Source organism: Eurosta solidaginis, unplaced genomic scaffold (assembly GCF_040869045.1).
Source record: "Eurosta solidaginis isolate ZX-2024a unplaced genomic scaffold, ASM4086904v1 ctg00001121.1, whole genome shotgun sequence".
Lineage (NCBI taxonomy): Eukaryota > Metazoa > Arthropoda > Insecta > Diptera > Tephritidae > Eurosta > Eurosta solidaginis.
In genome coordinates, this window is record NW_027137228.1 from 22,144 (window position 1) to 43,270 (window position 21,127).

The window sequence follows — 21,127 nt, forward strand, 5'->3', positions numbered from 1 at the left end:
CAATTATGTCAACCTTTGATTTAAAAATAGATCCATTTACAAAATTCGAATACTGCGTCTGGTTTTGTAAAAATTGTGTGTTTTTCAATGTTTCTCGAAAAATAGAACGTAGTTCGAATATTTTTTGAAATTGGAAGCGTAATGGCATTATATAAGCTTTAGAACTACTTTCCGCCAAAGAGGGATTTCCAACTGGGATTCGTGGTACAATTTCATTGTTTATATTATGCTCCCGAAAGGTTTTAAACAAGTTTTTGTTTTGAATGTATTTACAAAAATATAAATTTATATTAAAACACTCATTTAATTTGGTTGTTAAGGGAAAATTCATTTCATTTTTAAGTAAGTCTTTGATATTAGTAACTATAACTTTACATATATTCCTGACAGTTTTTGAAGACTAAAAGCATCCTTACGATTTAGATTATTTTCGATAATTTCATCTTTTGGATTACTTTTCATTTTACAATTTGTATATTTTTTTTGAATTTCTTGACAATTATTTAATGATAGTGCTGTGTTGCTAAAATTTACCGATTTCGGTTTAACGGAACTAAAGCTCATGTTATCATCACGGGCATCTTTTTCATGTCTATTAAAATGTTTTGCAAATGACCATTTGCTTGAAAAATGCTGGAAAAAATTTTTCTACGCACATTTTTACACACCAAAATTTTTCAATTTATGTTTGTCCTTAAAGTGAGATATTAACTTCTTACCCGTTTCAATGCTGCATTTGCAAAGGAAGCAAAAATACATTTTAATTTTTATTTAATAACGAATTCAAATGAGATATAAGCCCACTACTAACTTTTGGCTGATGCTCGTCGTATTTTGTGTCAATTTCAAAAAAAAAACTTTTGAATAAAAAGCCAAACACCTTTGCAATATAAGGGATATTGTAAATCGAAAACTTGAAAATTTTTAAAGCATATATCTAGTGCTGGAAAAAATGATGATCCGTCTATATAAACAAAATAATTATCTATTGATGTAATAGTATTACCAGTAACTATAATTATGGGCTGCAACGTATTCTTCTCTTGCGAAAAATGTTCCTTTATATTAGAAATTGTTTCTTCTAAATTTGATGCAGAGTTAACGTGGAATAAAAAACTGTCCATGACGAAATCATCCCACTTTGCAAATAAGTTTCTTCCTTTTCCTCTATCCGAAGGATATAAAATCACAATTAATCTGGAATATTAAGACAGCGGAAAATATCGTTGTTTTAGAATGTAAACCTGCTAACTGGGGTGAAAACAAGTTTCCCTGCATAAAAAATTAAAGACATTTACGCAAAGCGAAATCTCGAGCTACTGGCATAACACGTTTACATTTTAAGGCACGTACATATGATCAAAATATTACCAGTTGTGGTCCAAGTATACAATGTTTGTATATCGGCCACTCAAATAGAAAAACGGATATCGGTTCTCCTTTCTCTAGTGAATTTTCAATCCAATTTTTCTGTAGCCATGTGTTGTTTTCCACTTATCCTGAACTACCTCTACTGGGCTGTCGTTGTGCTTCAGCTAGATCTTGATTTTTATACTCAGTTGAGCAGAGCTCACAGAGTATATTAACTTTGATTGGATAATGGTTGGTTGTACAGGTATAAAGGAATCGAGATAGATATAGACTTCCATATATCAAAATCATCAGGATCGAAAAAAAATTTGATTGAGCCATGTCCGTCCGTCCGTCCGTCCGTCCGTCCGTTAACACGATAACTTGAGTAAATTTTGAGGTATCTTGATGAAATTTGGTATGTAGGTTCCTGAGCACTCATCTCAGATCGCTATTTAAAATGAACGATATCGGACTATAACCACGCCCATTTTTTCGATATAGAAAATTTCGAAAAACGGAAAAAGTGCGATAATTCATTACAAAAAACCGATAAAGCGACGAAACTTGGTAGATCAGTTGAACTTATGACGCAGAATAGAAAATTAGTAAAATTTTGGACAATGGGCGTGGCGCCGCCCACTTTTAAAAGAAGGTAATTTAAAACTTTTGCAAGATGTAATTTGGCAGTCGTTGAAGATATCATGATGAAATTTGGCAAGAACGTTACTCCTATTACTATATGTATGCTTAATAAAAATTAGCAAAACCGGAGAACGCCCACGCCCACTTTAAGAAAAAAATTTTTTTAAGTCAAATTTTAACTAAAAATGTATTATCTTAACAGTATATAAGTAAATTATGTAAACATTCAACTCCACTTCGTGCAACAAAATACAAAAATAAAAGAAAATTTCAAAACGGGCGTGGCCCCGTCCTTTTTCATTTAACAATTCGAACAAAAATTTATACTTGTGAAATTTGGTAGGGGCTTAGATTCTAGGATGATAACTTATTTCTGTGAAAAAGGGCGAACTCGGTTGAAGCCACGCCCAGTTTTTATACACAGTCGACCGTCTGTCCTTCCGCTCGGCCGTTAAAACGATAACTTGAGCAAAAATAGATATATCTTTACTAAACTCAGTTCACGTACTTATCTGAACTCACTTTGTATTGGTATAAAAAATGGCCGAAATCCGACTATGACCACGCCCACTTTTTGGATATCGAAAATTACGAAAAATGAAAAAAATGCCATAAATCTATACCAAATACGAAAAATATAACTTTAGAAAAAACTTTGTAAAATGGGCGTGACACCTACCATATTAAGCAGAAGAAAATGACAAAGTTCTGCAGGGCGAAATAAAAAACCCTTGAAATCTTGGCAGGAATACTATTCGTGGTATTAAATATATAAATAAATTAGCGGTATCCAACAGATGATGTTCTGGGTCACCCTGGTCCACATTTTGGTCGATATCTGGAAAACGTCTTCACATATACAACCACCACCACTCCCTTTTAAAACCGTCATTAATACCTTTGATTTGATACGCATATCGTACAAACACATTCTAGAGTAACCCCTGGTCCACCTTTATGGCGATATCTCTAAAAGGCGTTCACCTATAGAAGCCCCACACCCTTTTAAAATACTCATTAACACCTTTCATTTGATACCCATATCGTACAAAAATATTCTAGAGTCACCCCTGGTCCACCTATATCGATATCTCGAAAAGGCGACCACCTATAGAACTAAGGCCCACTCCCTTTTAAAAAGACTCATTAGCACCTTTAATTTGATACCCATATTGTACAAACACATTCTAGAGTCACCCCTGGTCCACCTTTATGGCGATATCTCGAAAAGGCGTCCACCTATAGAATTAAGCCCACTCCTTTTTAAAATACTCATTAACACCTTTCGTTTGATACCCATATTGTTCATACGCATTCTAGAGTCACCCCTGGTCCACCTTTATGGCGACATCTCGAAAAGGTGTCCACCCATAGAACTAAGACCCACGCCCCTTTAAAATGCTCATTGACACCTTTCGTTTGATACCCATATTGTACAAACAACTTCTAGGGTCACCCCTGGTCCACCTTTATGGCGATATCTCGAAGCGGCGTACATCTATGGAACTAAGGATCAGTCCCTTTTAAAATACTCATTAACACCTTTCATTTGATACCCATATCGTACAAACAAATTCTAGAGTCACCTTTATAGCGATATCTCGAAAAGTCGTCCACCTATAGAGCTAAGCGCATGCCCTTTTAAAATACTCATTAACACCTTTCATTTGATACCTATGTCATACAAACACATTCCAGGGTTACCCTAGGTTCATTTTGCTAAATTGTGATTTTCCCTTATTTTGTCTCCAAAGCTCTCAGCTGAGTATGTAATGTTCGGTTACACCCGAACTTAGCCTTCCTTACTTGTTTGACATAAAATTTCGTCTGTCTCAGAATTTTCGGCTACCGGTAAATTATTCGCTTCTTCAGTACTTGCACAAAAACTGAATGACTTTTTCCCTTTTCGGTGATTAAAATAGCGGTCATACAATTTTCCATATGGCTTTCTAGTTTCTCCACGGCGTCCAAAATAAGTCGACTGAACAAAAGAGTTAAATAGGTTACATCAATCACAAACTAATTCCAATGTATTAGCTTGATCATATTTTAATTCAAATATACTGTGTGCTCGCCTGAAGAATAACTGCATATCTTGTTCGAAAGTTTGTCCAAATTGTTTAAAGAAAGCTTAATTCGGGAAGCCAAATAATGGTCAATAACACAATTTGAGATACTTTGCTGGTGGTATGGTGTAAGAGTTTGTTGATCGACATAATAATCGAGGGCGTCTTTTCCTCGAGGATAATGTTGCAGAATATTTTGAATGTCTACCTACATTATAAAATATAAAATAATAATGCCACAGATCCATGCATACTTATATATGTATATTATTACCTCAAGCGAACCATGCAAAGTTTGTGATGCACTTAAAGGTGTAGAGCTGAAACACCCTCGTTCTCCTTAATCCATTGGTTAACTTTTTTAATCGCAGACGTTATATCTTCATCTTCGCCAAACTATAAGATAGAAAAAAACTGAAAATCACAGTGCATCGACAGTTGAAATAATGACAGAAGTTATGCACGTCTTGTCATTTGTTAAAATAAAGTTGAAAAAGTATAAAGAAAAAGGTGTTATTTAAAAAAAGTAATCATACCTCCCGTTTTTTTCACAATTTGATTTTTTCACGCAATTTCGCTTTAGTGCCTACTACATCAACTGACGGAAAAATTTTGTCCAAGTCGATTTCAGCTAAGTACCTCAACTCTTGAATTCCAACGCTCGCGTCTATAAACAAGTATATACATGATTAGAAAAGGTTTAATAAATAATTTAATTGCAAATTAAATATGCACTTTCACTAGATTCCGTTTAGTTTGCACATGCAATTACATATATAGTTGCGCGAGAAGTATTAAATTGTACGTTTTGGCCCCGGTATCAATAATCCGAAAGCAAAAAAAAAAAAAAAAAATTCTTTTCACTAGAGATATTTGCAAAAAACTGTTGCAAGTTTTCATGTGGTTGTTGTACCTAATCAATTAATCAATTTGTTGTACCTACTCGCAGGCACAGTCACTGCAACTTTTTTTGCAAATATCTCCCTTTTTTTTATATAAATCACAAGTATTACGAACACTCAATAAACTCTATGGCGCATAATCATAGTCAAAATAAAATAGGTTTTAAATTTAGTTTCAGCTTTTTCGACTGATAGCTCATAGAAAATTATGTCAAAAAGCTGCAACTAAATTTAAAATCTATTTTATTTTGACTATGATTATGCGCCTATATTTTTCATTTGTAGATATTGCAAACTTTAATATTAAATTTACTTACTTCTTAGTATAAGATAAATTTTGTACAATTCCCATTAATTTAGCAAACTTAAAAGCTTTTCGTCTGCCTGCACTTCTTCGCTTTCACATATAAATTATATTAAAATCACTATCGGATACGTCAATATTACTTGATAAATTTTTTACAATTCACTTACTGCGCGTCTCCTCAGCAAACACAAACATGCACATACATATTTAAATCAACAGTCTCAAACTTGTATGTAAAAGGCAACGGTATCAGCTTTGTTTTTTCACAAAAAATCATGGCGGTTGGTTCAACATGATTCATTTTTAAATCAGCTGCATATTCTGTTACTTGTTACCAGATAAAGGGAAATACCACATGTACGATTAATTTAACAGTGGCAATTGGTAATTTTATGGAGAGATTTGTGTATCTAACAGTGGTAATTGGAAAATCAACTGCGATTTCAGTTAGTAATCAACGGATTTATTTGTTGAATTACCAGTCATACCCAACAGCTTAAATTAACGATTTTTGCCCGTTAACACGATAACTTGGGTAAATTTTGAGGTATCTTGATGAAATTTGTTATGTAGGTTCCTGAAAACTCATCTCAGATCGCTATTTAAAATGAACGATATCGGACTATAACCACGCCCACTTTTTCGATATCGAAAATTTCGAAAAACCGAAAAAGTGCGATAATTCATTACAAAAGACGGAAAAAGCGATAAAACTTGGTAGGTGAGTTGAACTTATCACGCAGAATGGAAAATTAGTCAAATTTTGGACAATGCGCGGGGCACCGCCCACTTTTAAAAGAAGGTAATTTAAAAGTTTTGCAAGATGTAATTTGGCAGTCGTTGAAGATATCATGATGAAATTTGGCAAGAACGTTACTCCTATTACTATATGTATGCTTAATAAAAATTAGCAAAGCCGGAGAACGACCACTCCCACTTTAAGAAAAAATTGTTTTTAAGTCAAATTTTAACTAAAAATGTATTATCTTAACAGTATATAAGTAAATTATGTAAACATTCAACTCCACTTCGTGCAACAAAATACAAAAATAAAAGAAAATTTCAAAACGGGCGTGGCCCCGCCCTTTTTCATTTAATTTGTCTAGGATACTTTTAATGCCATAAGTGGAACAAAAATTTATACTTGTGAAATTTGGTAGGGGCTTAGATTCTAGGATGATAACTTATTTCTGTGAAAAAGGGAGAACTCGGTTGAAGCCACGCCCAGTTTTTATACACAGTCGACCGTCTGTCCTTCCGCTCGGCCGTTAAAACGATAACTTGAGCAAAAATCGATATATCTTTACTAAACTCAGTTCACGTACTTATCTGAACTCACTTTGTATTGGTATAAAAAATGGCCGAAATCCGACTATGACCACGCCCACTTTTTGGATATCGAAAATTACGAAAAATGAAAAAAATGCCATAAATCTATACCAAATACGAAAAATATAACTTTAGAAAAAACTTTGTAAAATGGGCGTGACACCTACCATATTAAGCAGAAGAAAATGACAAAGTTCTGCAGGGCGAAATAAAAAACCCTTGAAATCTTGGCAGGAATACTATTCGTGGTATTAAATATATAAATAAATTAGCGGTATCCAACAGATGATGTTCTGGGTCACCCTGGTCCACATTTTGGTCGATATCTGGAAAACGTCTTCACATATACAACCACCACCACTCCCTTTTAAAACCGTCATTAATACCTTTGATTTGATACGCATATCGTACAAACACATTCTAGAGTAACCCCTGGTCCACCTTTATGGCGATATCTCTAAAAGGCGTTCACCTATAGAAGCCCCACGCCCTTTTAAAATACTCATTAACACCTTTCATTTGATACCCATATCGTACAAAAATATTCTAGAGTCACCCCTGGTCCACCTATATAGCGATATCTCGAAAAGGCGACCACCTATAGAACTAAGGCCCACTCCCTTTTAAAAAGACTCATTAGCACCTTTAATTTGATACCCATATTGTACAAACACATTCTAGAGTCACCCCTGGTCCACCTTTATGGCGATATCTCGAAAAGGTGTCCACCTATAGAATTAAGCCCACTCCTTTTTAAAATACTCATTAACACCTTTCGTTTGATACCCATATTGTTCAAACGCATTCTAGAGTCACCCCTGGTCCACCTTTATGGCGACATCTCGAAAAGGTGTCCACCCATAGAACTAAGCCCCACGCCCCTTTAAAATGCTCATTGACACCTTTCGTTTGATACCCATGTTGTACAAACAACTTCTAGGGTGACCCCTGGTCCACCTTTATGGCGATATCTCGAAAAGGCGACCACCTATACAACTACCACCACTCCCTTTTAAAACCCTCATTAATAATTTTAATTTGATACCCATATCGTACAAACACATTCTGGAGTCACCCCTGGTCCACCTTTATGGCGATATCTCGAAAAGGCATCCAGCTATAGAACTAAGCCCACTCCCTTTTAAAATACTCATTAACACCTTTCGTTTGATACCCATATTGTACAAACAAATTCTAGGGTCACCCCTGGTCCACCTTTATGGCGATATCTCGAAAAGTCGACCACCTATACAACTACCACGATTTCCTTTTAAAACCCTCATTAATACCTTTAATTTGATACCCATATCGTATAAACACATTCTATAAACACCCCTGGTCCACCTTTATGGCGATATATCGAAAAGGCGGCCACCTATAGAATTAAGCACACTCCCTTTTAAAATACTCATTAACAACTTTCGTTTGATACCCATATTGTACAAACGCATTCTAGAGTCACCCTTGGTCCACCTTTATGGCGATATCTCGAAAAGGCGACCACCTATACAACTACCACCACTTCCTTTTAAAACCCTCATTAATACCTTTAATTTGATACCCATATCGTACAAACACATTCTAGAGTCACCCCTGGTCCACCTTTATGGCGATATTTCGAAAAGGCGTCCACCTATAGAATTACCCCCTCCCTTTTAAAATACTCATTAACACCTTTCGTTCGATACCCATATTGTACAAACGCATTCTAGAGTCACCCCTGGTCCACCTTTATGGAGATATCTCGAAAAGGCGTCCACCTATAGAATTAAGCCCACTCCCTTTTAAAATACTCATTAATACCTTTCGTTTGATACCCATATTGTACAAACGCATTTTAGAGTCACCCCTGGTCCACCTTTATGGCGATATTTCGAAAAGGCGTCCACCTATAGAATTAAGCCCACTCCTTTTTAAAATACTTATTAACACCTTTGGTTTGATTCCCATATTGTACAAACGCATTCTAGAGTCACCCCTGGTCCACCTTTATGGCGATATCTCGAAAAGGCGACCACCTATACAACTACCACCACTTCCTTTTAAAACCCTCATTAATACCTTTAATTTGATACCCATCTCGTACAAACAAAAAACAAAGGCGTCTACCTATAGAATTACCCCCTCCCTTTTAAAATACTCATTAACACCTTTCGTTTGATACCCATATTGTACAAACGCATTCTAGAGTCAGCCCTGGTCCACCTTTATGGCGATATCTCAAAAAGGCGTCCACCTATAGAATTAAGCCCACTCCCTTTTAAAATACTCATTAACACCTTTCGTTTGATACCCATATTGTACAAACGCATTCTAGAGTCAGCCCTGGTCCACCTTTATGGCGATATATCGAAAAGGCGTCCACCTATAGAATTAAGCCCACTCCCTTTTAAAATACTCATTAACAACTTTCGTTTGATACCCATATTGTACAAACGCATTCTAGAGTCACCCTTGGTCCACCTTTATGGCGATATCTCGAAAAGGCGACCACCTATACAACTACCACCACTTCCTTTTAAAACCCTCATTAATACCTTTAATTTGATACCCATATCGTACAAACACATTATAGAGTCACCCCTGGTCCACCTTTATGGAGATATCTCGAAAAGGCGTCCACCTATAGAATTAAGCCCACTCCCTTTTAAAATACTCATTAACAACTTTCGTTTGATACCCATATTGTACAAACGCATTTTAGAGTCACCCCTGGTCCACCTTTATGGCGATATTTCGAAAAGGCGTCCACCTATAGAATTAAGCCCACTCCTTTTTAAAATACTCATTAACACCTTTGGTTTGATTCCCATATTGTACAAACGCATTCTAGAGTCACCCCTGGTCTACCTTTATGGCGATATCTCGAAAAGGCGACCACCTATACAACTACCACCACTTCCTTTTAAAACCCTCATTAATACCTTTAATTTGATACCCATATCGTACAAACACATTCTAGAGTCACCCCTGGTCCGCCTTTATGGCGATATTTCGCAACGGCTTCCACCTATAGAACTAAGGCCCACTCCCTTTTAAAATACTCATTATTACTTTTCGTTTGATACCCATATCGTACAAACGCATTCTAGAGTCACCCCTGGTCCACCTTTATGGCGATATCTCGAAAAGGCGACCACCTATACAACTACCACCACTCCCTTTTAAAACCCTCATTAATACCTCTAATTTGATACCGATATCGTACAAACACATTCTAGAGTCACCCCTGGTCCACCTTTATGGCGATATCTCGAAAAGGCGTCCACCTATAGATCTAAACCCACTCCCTTTTAAAATACTCATTAACACCTTTCGTTTGATACCCATATTGTACAAACGCATTCTAGAGTCAGCCCTGGTCCACCTTTATGGCGATATCTCAAAAAGGCGTCCACCTACAGAATTAAGCCCACTCCCTTTTAAAATACTAATTAACACCTTTCGTTTGATACCCATATTGTACAAAAGCATTCTAGAGTCACCCCTGGTCCACCTTTATGGCGATATCTCAAAAAGGCGTTCACCTAGAGAATTAAGCCCACTCTCTTTTAAAATACTCATTAACACCTTTCGTTTGATACCCATATTGTACAAACGCATTCTAGAGTCACCCCTGGTCCACCTTTATGGCGATATATCGAAAAGGCGACCATCTATACAACTACCATCACTCCCTTTTAAAACCCTCATTAATACCTTTAATTTGATACCCTTATCGTACAAACATATTCTAGAGTCACCCCTGGTTAACCTTTATGGCGATATATCGAAAAGGCGTCTACCTATAGAACTAAGGCCCACTCCCTTTTAAAATACTCATTAACCCCTTTCATTTGATACCCATATCGTATAAACAAATTCTAGGGTCACCCCTGGTCCACCTTTATGGCGATATCTCGAAGCGTCGTCCACCTATGGCACTAAGGATCAGTCCCTTTTAAAATACTCATTAACACCTTTCATTTGATACCCATATCGTACAAACAAATTCTAGAGTCACCCCTGGTCTACCTTTATAGCGATATCTCGAAAAGTCGTCCACCTATAGAGCTAAGCGCATTCCCTTTTAAAATACTCATTAACACCTTTCATTTGATACCTATGTCATACAAACACATTCCAGGGTTACCCTAGGTTCATTTTGCTAAATTGTGATTTTCCCTTATTTTGTCTCCAAAGCTCTCAGCTGAGTATGTAATGTTCAGTTACACCCGAACTTAGCCTTCCTTACTTGTTTGACATAAAATTACGTCTGTCTCAGAATTTTCGGCTACCGGTAAATTATTCGCTTCTTCAGTACTTGCACACAAACTGAATGACTTTTTCCCTTTTCGGTGATTAAAATAGCGGTCATACAATTTTCCATATGGCTTTCTAGTTTCTCCACGGCGTCCAAAATAAGTCGACTGAAGAAAAGAGTTAAATAGGTTACATGAATCACAAACTAATTCCAATGTATTAGCTTGATCATATTTTAATTCAAACATACTGTGTGCTCGCCTGAAGAATAACTGCATATCTTGTTCGAAAGTTTGTCCAAATTGTTTAAAGAAAGCTTAATTCGGGAAGCCAAATAATGGTCAATAACACAATTTGAGATACTTTGCTGGTGGTATGGTGTAAGAGTTTGTTGATCGACATAATAATCGAGGGCGTCTTTTCCTCGAGGATAATGTTGCAGACGAAAAGGCGACCACTTATAGAACTAAGGCCCACTCCCTTTTAAAAAGACTCATTAGCACCTTTAATTTGATACCCATATTGTACAAACACATTCTAGAGTCACCCCTGGTCCACCTTTATGGCGATATCTCGAAAAGGCGTCCACCTATAGAATTAAGCCCACTCCTTTTTAAAATACTCATTAACACCTTTCGTTTGATACCCATATTGTTCAAACGCATTCTAGAGTCACCCCTGGTCCACCTTTATGGCGACATCTCGAAAAGGTGTCCACCCATAGAACTAAGCCCCACGCCCCTTTAAAATGCTCATTGACACCTTTCGTTTGATACCCATATTGTACAAACAACTTCTAGGGTCACCCCTGGTCCACCTTTATGGCGATATCTCGAAAAGGCGACCACCTATACAACTACCACCACTCCCTTTTAAAACCCTCATTAATAATTTTAATTTGATACCCATATCGTACAAACACATTCTGGAGTCACCCCTGGTCCACCTTTATGGCGATATCTCGAAAAGGCATCCAGCTATAGAACTAAGCCCACTCCCTTTTAAAATACTCATTAACAACTTTCGTTTGATACCCATATTGTACAAACGCATTTTAGAGTCACCCTTGGTCCACCTTTATGGCGATATCTCGAAAAGGCGACCACCTATACAACTACCACCACTTCCTTTTAAAACCCTCATTAATACCTTTAATTTGATACCCATATTGTACAAACACATTCTAGAGTCACCCCTGGTCCACCTTTATGGATATATCTCGAAAAGGCGTCCACCTATATAATTAAGCCCACTCCCTTTTAAAATACTCATTAACACCTTTCGTTTGATACCCATATTGTACAAACGCATTCTAGAGTCACCCCTGGTCCACCTTTATGGCGATATTTCGAAAAGGCGTCCACCTATAGAATTAAGCCCACGCCCTTTTAAAATACTCATTAACACCTTTCGTTTGATACCCATATTGTACAAACAAATTCTAGGGTCACCCCTGGTCCACCTTTATGGCGATATCTCGAAAAGTCGACCACCTATACAACTACCGCGACTTCCTTTTAAAACCCTCATTAATACCTTTAATTTGATATCCATATCGTACAAACACATTCTAGAGTCACCCCTGGTCCACCTTTATGGCGATATTTCGCAACGGCTTCCACCTATAGAACTAAGGCCCACTCCCTTTTAAAATACTCATTATCACCTTTCGTTTGATACCCATATTGTACAAACGCATTCTAGAGTCACCCCTGGTCCACCTTTATGGCGATATCTCGAAAAGGCGACCACCTATACAACTACCACCACTTCCTTTTAAAACCCTCATTAATACCTTTAATTTGATACCCATATTGTACAAACGCATTCTAGAGTCACCCCTGGTCCACCTCTATGGCGATATTTCGAAAAGGCATCCACCTATAGAATTAAGCCCACTCCTTTTTAAAATACTCATTAACACCTTTGGTTTGATACCCATATTGTACAAACGCATTCTAGAGTCACCCCTGGTCCACCTTTATGGCGATATCTCAAAAAGGCGTCCACCTATAGAATTAAGCCCACTCCCTTTTAAAATACTCATTAACACCTTTCGTTTGATACCCATATTGTACAAACGCATTCTAGAGTCACCCCTGGTCCACCTTTATGGCGATATCTCAAAAAGGCGTTCACCTAGAGAATTAAGCCCACCCCCTTTTAAAATACTCATTAACACCTTTCGTTTGATACCCATATTGTACAAACGCATTCTAGAGTCACCCCTGGTCCACCTTTATGGCGATATCTCGAAAAGGCGTCCACTATAGAATTAAGCCCACTCCCTTTTGAAATACTCATTAGCACCCTTAATTTGATACCCATATCGTACAAACACATTCTAGAGTCACCCCTAATCCACCGTTATGGCGATATCTCGAAAATGCGTCCACCTATAAAACTAAGGCCCATTCCCTTTTAAAATACTCCTGAACCCCTTTCATTTGATACCCATATCGTACAAACGCATTCTAGAGTCACCCCTGGTCCACCTTTATGGCGATATCTCGAAAAGGCGACCATCTATACAACTACCATCACTCCCTTTTAAAACCCTCATGAATACCTTTAATTTGATACCCTTATCGTACAAACATATTCTAGAGTCACCCCTGGTTAACCTTTATGGCGATATCTCGAAAAGGCGTCTACCTATAGAACTAAGGCCCACTCCCTTTTAAAATACTCATTAACCCCTTTCATTTGATACCCATATCGTATAAACAAATTCTAGGGTCACCCCTGGTCCACCTTTATGGCGATATCTCGAAGCGGCGTCCACCTATGGCACTAAGGATCAGTCCCTTTTAAAATACTCATTAACACCTTTCATTTGATACCCATATCGTACAAACAAATTCTAGAGTCACCCCTGGTCTACCTTTATAGCGATATCTCGAAAAGTCGTCCACCTATAGAGCTAAGCGCATGCCCTTTTAAAATACTCATTAACACCTTTCATTTGATACCTATGTCATACAAACACATTCCAGGGTTACCCTAGGTTCATTTTGCTAAATTGTGATTTTCCCTTATTTTGTCTCCAAAGCTCTCAGCTGAGTATGTAATGTTCGGTTACACCCGAACTTAGCCTTCCTTACTTGTTTGACATAAAATTTCGTCTGTCTCAGAATTTTCGGCTACCGGTAAATTATTCGCTTCTTCAGTACTTGCACAAAAACTGAATGACTTTTTCCCTTTTCGGTGATTAAAATAGCGGTCATACAATTTTCCATATGGCTTTCTAGTTTCTCCACGGCGTCCAAAATAAGTCGACTGAACAAAAGAGTTAAATAGGTTACATCAATCACAAACTAATTCCAATGTATTAGCTTGATCATATTTTAATTCAAATATACTGTGTGCTCGCCTGAAGAATAACTGCATATCTTGTTCGAAAGTTTGTCCAAATTGTTTAAAGAAAGCTTAATTCGGGAAGCCAAATAATGGTCAATAACACAATTTGAGATACTTTGCTGGTGGTATGGTGTAAGAGTTTGTTGATCGACATAATAATCGAGGGCGTCTTTTCCTCGAGGATAATGTTGCAGAATATTTTGAATGTCTACCTACATTATAAAATATAAAATAATAATGCCACAGATCCATGCATACTTATATATGTATATTATTACCTCAAGCGAACCATGCGAAGTTTGTGATGCACTTAAAAGTGTAGGTAACTGGGACCCCATACTTATTTATCTCGTGACCTCTAAACTCCCCGAAAATACAGTCACGTTATGAGAGCAGTCTCTGACTTCAAGAAGAGAACTTCCTAACTGGTCCGAAATGGACCAGTACCTCACAACTCGATATGAAGTCGTAGAGCGAGTCGATCAATGGCGACCAAATAAATTTAAAGCCACCCCACAAGCTAGGCCATCATTCAAACCCCAGCAGTCGCATCCCTTTCAAAATAGATCGACCTCCCACACCCAGTCTCATATGACAGAGCAGCGAACAATGTACAAGTGCGCTATGTGTAAAACCTCATCTCACCCCCTTATAAGTTGCTTCAAATTTAAGAAGCTGTCGATCTCTGATCGCAGAAGGTTTGTGAGAGAAAACGATATGTGTTTCAATTGTCTCTCTCAGTCACACATATTGAAAGACTGTTCCAGTACTCAAACTTGCAATCAATGTCAAGATCGGCACAACTCAGTTCTTCACGAAGACACATCTCAAGTGCCGAAAAGACAACCCTCACGATTGCAAAAGACAGCCTCACAAGCCAAGACCACGAATTCCACAGTCTCACCCGGTAATACTCCCGATCAAGCCAATGCCCTGGATGAAAGCCCTTCATGCTCGCAGAAAAGCCAAGTCCAATCGTTTTATTCCGAAAACGATTGTGAAATAATTTTACCCACGGCTATCGTTCCCGTAGAGCAAAAAGGAGAAATTTTTAAACTAAGAGCTCTTGTGGATCAGGGATCTGAACGAACCTTTATCTCTACCAGAGCCCAAGATAGACTCAAACTCCCACTCAAACCCTCTAGATTTGAAATATCAGGGATGGGCAGCAATGTAGTTCAGACCTCAAACAAATTGTGCTCTCTGACTCTGGTATCCCCCGATTTTAAAACCAGAATAAGTGCAGAGGCAATAGTATTACCCCGGCTAACAAAAATGCTCCCCTCGCTAAAGCTCACTAGCGAGCTTCAAGCAAAATGGGCACACCTCAACCTCGCAGACTCGAACTGTCACTCCCCCTCGCAAAAAATCTCGTCCTAGGCAGTGATGTAATACCGCAAATCATCCAAAATGGCGTTGAGAAACTTTCCCCCCATCTTCTAGCGCAGAAAACCATTTTTGGATGGATTCTGAGCGGTAGAGCCCCTGTGATGGTAAACGCATTCTGCGTGCAAGTGTCAGAAGTGTCGAATGAAGATCTTAAATCTCTATTGCGTAAATTCTGGGAACTGTAGGAAGTTGCCACCAAACCTCAAATAACCCCAGAAGACGAGTTTTGCGAGAATTTCTACGCAGCCACAACCTCACGCGATGATAACGGTCGTTATATCGTAAGGCTGCCGTTTAAACCCAGCTTCCCAGAGTCAATCTCATTATCCCACTCTCGGTCTTCAGCCCTAAGCCAGTTTCTGGGAATGGAGAGAAGCCTGCAGAAGAAAGGGGATTTAAAGACTCAATATGATAGTGTCCTAGAAGAATACCTCACCCTCGATCATATGGAGGAAATCGGCTACTATGAAAAATTTGACGGAGGAAAATGCCTCTCATTTTATCTTCCTCATCACGCAGTTGTCAAACCCGAGAAAAAGACATCAAAGGTGCGGGTCGTGTTTAACGCCTCAAAGAAGTCGGCATCTGGACATGTGCTCAACGACTTACTTTATACCGGCCCTACCCTCCAACCCGATCTGATGCTTCTGATCCTCAAGTGGCGGACATACCAGTTTGTTTTCAACGGAGACGTAGAAAAAATTTATCGTCAAATTATAATACACGAAGACGACAGAGACTATCAGAGGATCGTCTTTCGCTCATCTCCGAGCGACCCCATAAAAGACTATCGTCTGAAAACAGTCACATTTGTTGTGAACTGTGCCCCCTACCTCGCCATACGTACTTTTCACCAACTGGCCAAAGATGTAGAAGAAACTTTCCCCAAAGCCGTCCCTGTTTTGACGAAAGAAACATATGTAGATGACATTCTCTCTGGCAGCCATGAAATTCTCTCTGCTGAAACATCTCTCTCCCAAGTCATCCAAGTGTTAGCGTCAGCAGGATTTCCATTAAGGAAAATAACGGCCAATCACCCCAGTATAATAAAAAACATCAAAGAAGAGGACTTGCTAGATACCAATCTTTTGGAATTCAAGAAAGCAAGCAACACCAAAACCCTCGGCATAGAGTGGAACGCCCTGACCGACACGTTTTCGTATACAGTGGACTCAATACCCCTCTCGTCAGCTAGTACGAACGACAAATTCTCTCCTCGGTCGCAAAACTTTTTGACCCCGCAGGGTGGCTTACGTCGATTATGATTCAGGCCAAGATTTTACTCCAAGAGCTATGGATAGACGGAACTGGCTGGGACGAACCAGTGAAGCCCCTCCGCTTCATTAAATGGACGCAGTTTGCAAAAAATGTACCCAACATCTCAAATATAAAGATACCTCGATGGGTTGACTACATCCCGAACCAGCAGGTTGAACTGCATGGCTTCTGCGATGCGTCATAAAAGGCATATTGCGCCACTATATATCTGCGAACAACCCACGGTGCCACCACGTCGTCCCACCTTCTGGTCGCTAAAGGCAAGGTTGCCCCTCTTCGCACTACCAGTCTTCCAAGACTAGAACTATGTGCAGCTCTACTCCTTGCCCGACTAATCGCCGTAGTACAATCCCATCTCGAGCTCTCTCTTAAAAATATTTACATGTGGTCTGACTCGGAAATTGTGTTAGCATGGCTCGAAAAGCCTCCCCACGCTTGGAAAACTTTCGTATCCAATCCAACAGCTGAAATTATGGATCTCGTCGGAAGCGCCTCCTGGAAGCATGTTGGCAGTCGCGACAATCCAGCAGACATGGGCACTAGAGGATGCAAACCCATGGACTTGGCAAATTCTTCGCTGTGGTGGAATGGCCCTGCGTGGCTGACCCAGCCACCCGAAGCTTGGCCAAAACCATCTACCCGCAGCATCAACCCGCCTGAAATGCGCCGAGTCGAAGCACTACACTCAGCTGAAGATGACCCCGATGTATTGGATCGATTTTCCTCTTTTCCTCGCGCCTTCAGGGTCATGGCATATGCTTTTAGGTTCATTAATAATCTCAAGGACCGAATTCGAGGCATTAAACCCGCTTACTCTCCCTCTCTGTCTCATGAAGATCTCCGCAAAATGAAAAATAAACTTGTGACGTTAACGCAAACCCGATATTTTCCTCGCGAAAGAGCATGCTTGGTAAATGCAAACCCCATTGATAAAAGAAGCTCCCTACTAACCCTCAACCCATACCTCGATGAAAACGGGCTCCTAAGGGTTCATGGTAGACTAGCTCATTCGACGTTGACTTACAGTGAAAAACATCCCGTTATTATCCCAGAAAAATCAATATTCGCTGTCCTCTATATACAGTACCTCCATGAACTTCTTCTCCATGCCGAAATACGTCTCATGCAGCAATGCCTCAGACAGGATCTCTATATTCTAGGACTCAAACCCCTCATAAAGAGATGCATACATCAGTGCAAAACTTGTACCCTCCACAAGCAGCAAAATGCGATCGCAAATCATGGCGGCTTTACCCCCGGAGCGATGCACATACGCTCCGCCTTTCACCACTACCGGTGTCGACTTTGCGGGGCCTTTTCAAATAAAAGCCTCCTTGCTAAGGTCTCACTCCTTACTGAAAGGCTACGTGGCCGTTTTTGTCTGTTTCGTGACAAAAGCTGTCCACCTTGAGCTGTGCTCGGACCTAACAACAAATGCCTTTCTCGCAGCATTCGCTCGCTTCGTCGGACGTCGTGGATATCCTGCCACAATGATGAGTGACAACGGCAAAACGTTTATTGGAGCTAAAAGAGCGACGGAAAAAGAGTTTGTTGACTTCATGAAAACTGCCTCTCAAGAAGTAATCGTAAAATACTCTCCCCAGGGCATCAATTGGAAATTCATTCCGCCCGGAGCTCCCCACATGGGCGGCTTATGGGAGTCTGCAGTGAAGAGTTTCAAACTGCACTTCAAAAGGACTGCAGGAGCCCACAAGTTCACATTTGAAGAATTTACCACCCTCTTGGTAAGAATAGAAGCCGTGTTAAACTCTCGTCCTATCTCACCTTTATCCCAAGATTCCACAGAGTTTACTGCGCTTACCCCCGGCCACTTTCTCCGAGGTAGCCCCCTCCTCGCTATCCCTGAAGTGGATCACGCGGAATTATCTCTTATAAACCGATGGGACAAGGTAAAAAGCTTACATCATCAATTCAGCAAAAGGTGGAAGGTATACTACCTAAAGGATCTCCAGAAAAGGCAGAAGTGGAAAAATCCACAACCCGAATCCAAGGTCGGTGAGTGTGTCTGCATTTACGACGACTCAATTCCCCCGACTGAATGGCGCCTTGGACGTATTGAAAAAATACATCCAGGACCTGACGGCCATATACGTGTTGTTGACGTTCGTACTCAAACCGGCACCCTCACACGACCATTTGTCAAGATCTGTTTCCTCCCTCAGACTGAAAGCCCACCCTCTCGGGCAACCCCGGAGAGTTCGTAGCTACTCTCAGACCACCTCTGTCCACTCTTACCACATCACCGTCACTAATAGTCGTATTTCGCAACATAATGCCAACTGAAACTCCCTGCCTTAATATTTCTCTCACCTAAAAGGCATTTACAACTATACTTTCAGATTGTCATGAAACGCGATCAGCAACGGGCACCCCGAAACTCCTTGCGGTCAGCAGTGGTCGCGCCCAGCCCGCCGCTGCAAATCGACTACCGACGATGCCGCGTATGTATGCAAACCCACGCTCTTCGCAATTGCAGAGTCTTCAAGAAACTGAAGCCGCCACAACGATGGATTCTCGCGAGGGCGCATAAATTCTGCCTAAATTGCTTAGCGCTATCGCACGCCACAGATGAATGCAGCTCACACGATCGCTGCCGAACTTGCGGCTTACGACATCACTCTCTGCTGCATCGACGGGATGCAACCCCGAGCATCCCACGTCATACCTAGGCACCCCGGCCTGGTCGCCAAGTAGTACCACCTCAGGTAGCCTCTACCCCTACCGTGCGATCCCGTTCTCGCCCAGCTGTCTCTCGGTATCGCCCAGCTACCGAAGCACAACCGCCAGCATCTACTGCCGCTCGACGCACCGTTCGGTGCATCGCTCAAGGGCTGCAAACTGCCACTTTCAGGGGAAAGGTGTCTGACCTCCTCGTACGAGATGCGCTACGGACTCTTCAAGAGCTGCAAGAGGCTCTAACCGCTGAACGCGCCTAGGGCGTGGACGATGGTTGAGCGACTATTGCAGTCATCAACAGCCAACTCCATCAACATCGTATTTTTATAACCAATTAAAAGAATTTTACCTGAATTTTTTATATTGAATTTGAACATGTACATTGAAACTTTTTATACATTACTATTAGATGTATAGTTATTATCTTTACGACCCATGAATTACGTTAAATCCATGAATTATATCTATAGTTATATCTATTAGAGTATAAGAGTTCACGTTTCGCCCCTCTGGCAACCCCAACGATGAGTTGACAGTTGACATGTACGTACATATGTACATATATATTTATTACTGTTGACATTTCTTTTACTTATAATTCGAATTCTTTTTACTCATCCCGGTGTGATACAAAAAATTTATAAACCCTCAAATTAAACGAATTTGGTTCAAAAGTTTAATAACGTGTTTTTGATAAACTCGCAAGTTCATGCAACCTAGATTTGTTTGGTTTAAAGTCTAAATAGTGTATATATATAGTTTTCTCGTCGAGGACTGATTTGCTCGTGTGAAGAAGCATACCCCCTTTTTTCCATCAAAATATTTCGTGCGAAATATTAGTTAACCCGATACACCACCATGCTCAGGCGGTGCCACCATCTACAACCGCATCATCGCCAACACCAACCACCATCATCAACGCAGCAGCCGCAGCCACATCAGCTACATCCCACAGCAGAAAAAAAAGGAAGGTAAATTGTGCATTATCCACACCCCCTTAACCAGAAGTATATAATATATATACCACCGATCTCTATGATTTTTTCAGACAACAATATATGCTATATACGTAAGCATTTGGTGTAATTTGAAGCTTCTAGCTTTTAAAACGGGACAGAAATTGCGCAAAGTTTCTTATCTGAACAATTGGTTGTATGAGATATATATTGTATTGATCATCCGCAGTGCATATGCCTATTTTTGTTAACCAATACTACTCTGTTTGTTCATAATTAATAGAAAAAGTTTTTTGTAAATTCGAACAATTCACACAAATATCGAAATTAATTTTCGTGCACAAGCGCGCCATCTTTGGGAACAATTATCTAAGTGTTCTAATACGAATTTCATACCTTTATGTATCCCCGCTAAATTCGAAAGCACAAATGTTTCACCTATATACAAATATGGTTTCCCATTGTTGCCACTTACCTATAATAGCCTCTACCAAAATCCTAAACAATTGTTCCAAAACGATTTGTAGCGTACCAAAAAATCTTAAATAGAATTAATTTTTGATCGGCCAATTTTTTGTGGCAAATTTCTGTTACATGTAAATACAT

At 39.6% G+C, this 21,127-nt stretch overlaps 1 pseudogene; it reads right to left on the bottom strand.

The window, feature by feature from the left end:
- LOC137236283 (uncharacterized) overlaps positions 1-21,127 on the bottom strand; it is a 51,726-nt pseudogene that overhangs the window by 11,280 nt on the left and 19,319 nt on the right.